The sequence below is a fragment of the Atractosteus spatula genome, unplaced genomic scaffold (assembly GCF_055471065.1).
Source record: "Atractosteus spatula isolate fAtrSpa1 unplaced genomic scaffold, fAtrSpa1.hap1 Scaffold_94, whole genome shotgun sequence".
Taxonomy (NCBI): Eukaryota; Metazoa; Chordata; class Actinopteri; order Semionotiformes; family Lepisosteidae; genus Atractosteus; species Atractosteus spatula.
The window spans coordinates 122080-126677 of NW_028296928.1; the positions used below are offsets into that span (position 1 = coordinate 122080).

Genomic DNA, 4598 nt, shown 5'->3' on the forward strand with positions numbered 1-4598 from the left:
ACTATTGGATTGAAGGAATGCTAACCGCTGGGTTAAAATGTATAGTTGTTATTTGGAGAAATCTGTAAACTCGTGATCTTATATGTTTTAAAAGACAGCACAGGAAAAAAACGACAGTGCTGATTATTTTCCGGAGACGGAGCACTGATGACCTATCCGAGCTGATTGATAAAGCCCACCCAGTGGATACTCTAGTAGAACGTCAAAGAACATTCACCATTGTATCCAAAGAAACCACAGGAGCAACATCAGGAAGCACAATCAATTCCCCTTTTAAATCTTTCCTGTAAGGTATGCTATGTGAATTCATGAAGTTAATCCTCTGATCTCTTTTGACCACGAACAAAGTATTTCTGATGGAGCGCTATGTTCGAAGATTTAATAAGCTTTACCCCTGCCAATGATTCGGCGTGAAGAATTAAAAGTTTCACAGACAAAAGCAGCTCACCACCAAAGCCAATATTAAATGTACTTGCCGGTACACTATCATGTGCACTGCCTCAAAAGTGATCTCGGCAGATGTTGTTTCCTACATAAAGCTGAACATGCCAAAGAGAATTTATGTTGAGAAAACAAAATATTTTTTCTGCCTTGATGTTAAGCCTGTTTTTTAGAAAGTCTATCTCTAAACACCTCCCGCAGCCTAACAAAAAGCGCTTTTACTGATCGTATTGCAGGTCTGGAAACACTAACATTTGGCAGCGGTGGGATTCGAACCCACGCCCCCAGAGAGACTGGAGCCTAAATCCAGCGCCTTAGACCGCTCGGCCACGCTACCTCCCTCCATGCCCCTCTTCCTCACATTGCTGGCTTGGTAAATGCCGGGGGCTTCAGCTCTTGTCGTCGGATCTAATGATATCATGACATGTGGAAGTGACTGCACCTTTATCTTCCGAGATGCTTTCAATACCACAAACACTACTTTCACCGGCACAAACAGCAATAATGAAGGAGGTGGGATTCATCCTTTGTGCTGTTTGTAGGGGCGCAACTCTACGGTGATCTACTGACTTAAAAAGCAAAATTCAAAATCCTCTGCTACTACTGTTGCTTTTTTCATAGTTTCTTCAGATCCTTCATTTGAACGTCGATTTTGAAGGATATTGATGATAATACCACATAAATTGTGGTTTTCTTGTGCTCGCCAATTTTATTCAAATACCAGCCTTTTTTACAGTTCCTTGCGTGTTTCACAAGGTATAATATCCCCCTCGCATCCTCAGCTAACATATTTTAAAATTACAATAGATTATACAGCATGCATGTTTACATTTATATTAAAATTAAAGTAAATATACCAGAACACATACAGTGCTAACCCAATAATTATTGTCAGGTTCTCCAACAAATCTGCGTTCTTATTTTAACATGTTTCAGCTGAGGGTGCAACAGGAGTATAAATGAATTTTCCCGCCAGCCATTCAAAGACCAAATTCCATGAGTGAACATTATTTTCTCAGACGTTGCCGGCATTGGACTTTGCCGGTGGTATTGAATTATGTCCACAACTATTGTAGTAGTTCCTTCTTGAAGTTCGACACGTGCAAAGCACTCGTAATATCATAGGTGTTAAAGTTCGCTGAGTCTATTCGAGTCGTGGTGTGTATCTCTGCCTATCATTGGGAGACGGGTAGCTTTTTTACACTCAGATTCCAATCTTCAATGCTTTGTGTGAGAGCTTACATAACTTACATTTTCTCACATTTTCTGACGACTGTTCCAAAGGGGCACCCTGTCAATTCTGAATACTTTTCAAAAATCTGCCTGCATGTTTGATTATTGTCACTTCATTTCGAAAAAGTTCAATATTGATCATAACTAAAGAAAATAATGATCACGAACAAAAAAGGGATAAAGATGCCAGTCGATCTTGAATCACTGCTGGGTGACACGGGCTTCTGTTCTGATATGGTTGTACGAGAAACAGGAGGAATCGCCAATCTCCTATAGAACATGAGTTGAATCAGGAGTGAGACATTTCGTATACTCGTGCATATGTCAACGCCTGACCTACATCGTAAAACTAACATTAAGTTGTCAGAGACATTCATTTATATACAAACAAGAGACAGACCAAGTAATAATTCTACATTAGTTCAGGTGGGTAAACCTGAACTAACTAACAAACCTATTAATAATTCTACATTAACGTGTCCTACACTGATCAGACTAATTGACATGGTCTGATTCAGAGCCTGTGCAGTTCGTGCTAATTACAACAACGACAGTTCTGAACCCTCATCACCGAACTGAGCACAAGTTCAGCTGTTCTCCAGTTTTGTTAGGCATGGTTTTTCATTGCAGTTCAGAGCTGGAGCTGATCTCCAGACAGTACAGTGTTTTGGGTAAGTTGTCGAAATTCGCATGAGGCTGCAGACAACTTACCCAAAGTGTTTTCTATAGCTTTCAGGTGCAGTTCATTTATATAAAAGAATGTAAGTGCTATAAACGCAACAAGCCAGACGGCAGTCGAACCTATAATTTTCTGACGCGAGGCCCGACGCGCTAGTCATTACGCCACTGACCCTACTACTGTAGTGCTAAAAAACACGTTTTCTACATTTATGTCTATTTAAAAATCACTCTCTAAAAAAGACAAAGGGTTTGTGTGTCGCGCTAAAATTCCGCTTCATTTCCAATGCAAATAAAAACCGTTTTGTTCCAAGAAATCATAAATTTGTCACATCCTTCATACTATACTTCTCTCTTGTATTAGTAAAGCATTTTGGTTTAAACTGAACAATATATGAAAGGTTTCATCTATACACTTACACATAATAAGTATACGAATAAATACTCGGAAGAAGCCGCAGCTCAGGTATTAGAGAGATTTAAATCGGATCGGAGGATTTAGAGTCCAGACTGCAAAAAGACAGCTGACACAAGTCTTTTATAGAACCGTTTTGATTTTCTCTCCTTTGTCCCCGTGGCGTCATTGTTCTGCTCGCAGCCGAGCCCGACACACGTCTGGTTTTTGTCACTGGGCGCACACCCTGCGGTCCATGGGGGTCATAATACACCAGTACAATGACGGAACACTAAACTGTAAACAGGTGCCGTCCTTCGGCTGAGACGTAAAACCGAGGTCCTGACTCTCTGTGATCATTCAGGAGAATGGTGGTGGTGGAGGGGAGTCCCCATTACCTGTAAAGCGCATTGAGTGGAGTATCCAGAACAGCGCTATATAAGTGTAAGCAATAATGATTATTATTATTATAATGTAAAATGCAATAAAAAATAAAAAAAAATATCAAACTTTGATTCAAAATAGATTAATGTAAAAACTGATAAAGCTAATGCTTTTTTCAGGGCTATATCCACTTTTGTTTTAAAAAGCGAAGTCTGTCGCGATTGTGAAAGTTAGAGAATGTGTACCAGCGGGTGCCTTCATATCGCGAGCGTCAGTCTCGCCCGTAGCTGCGAGAAGGTTAAAAGCGCCCAAGTGATCTGTCTTTCGTCAGAGTAATTGCCGGAGCAGTAAGACGCAGAGCACCATCCAGCAGCTGTAGACGATGTTCGGGGAAGAGCTAATTCTGTTTTTAGCACAGGGAGTGAGAATGAGCTCAGTCCGGCTCCCAGCAGAATCCATCCTGGTTTGGTTACAGTGCGTCTGAGGCTCTTTGGATCGTAACGTAAAAAAAAACAATTGCTCACATCGTGTGACTTTCACGACAGGAAGAGAAGATATCACTTTAAAAAAATCAGAACTGAAGATTTGGATCCGGGGTCTCATACTTATAAAATTATTAAAATAATAATTATCAAAATATCAGATTGTGTTTCTGCAACATTTCGTGCACAGTACGCCATTTTTATCTAAAACAGTCACAACGAGGGCTTTACACGCAGTCTGGGGTATTTTCCCCTTTTATATTTTTGCCACTTTATATCGAACCTGTTATACTCCCAGAAGTGCACAGTAGCTTGTACTTAATAAAAATGTACAATTCACCACTGGTATAAAGAGATGTGTGCCGTGTTTGCCTTTGTAAGCATTTGTTTAAAAAATAAGTTCACAATACGATAAAAACACAGAAAGCATAAACTTTATAATACAACCATACAAAATCAATACCAAATCATTATGCCAATTAAGTACCTATCCTTTGAAAACAGAGAACACCTTTATATCTACAAAAAACTTGACATTTGTATGTATTTTTGAATTACAAAGCAGACAGTGTAGTCCCTTAATTCAAAGATCAGATCTTGGCCAAAACAAGACAATCAGACGTGGGCTGAATTCGGAACAGGAGCCTCTGCTTCGTCGTTTATTGAGCTTTTGATCAATGTCTGAATGAAACAGATTCGCTTTTTTAACTCTTTGATTAAAGTACACAAAAAGCACCTTCCTTCGAGCCAGCGACCTAAGGATTCCCTGCTAATTCCACTACACTCCTACGCTCTACCAACTGAGCTATAAAAGGGATGTCAGTATGCTCTTTGGCCCATACTGCCCAATGTAGTGAAATGTTTCCAACTCGTTTCCTTAGTCTTGTTTACCTTGAATTTAAGCCACGAACCAGGATTCTACTGTATAATCTTCCAGGGATATTATAAAATGTTTGATGGGGCATCAATCATTCCAGGCGGAAATT

At 39.8% G+C, this 4598-nt stretch overlaps 1 non-coding gene across 1 annotated transcript; it reads right to left on the reverse strand.

Moving 5' to 3' along the window:
- Positions 1-696: 696 nt before the first annotated feature.
- On the reverse strand, positions 697-778 carry trnal-uag (transfer RNA leucine (anticodon UAG)). The gene has a single exon. It is a non-coding gene; the product is annotated as a tRNA-Leu (tRNA).
- Between the last annotated feature and the right edge of the window lie 3820 nt (positions 779-4598).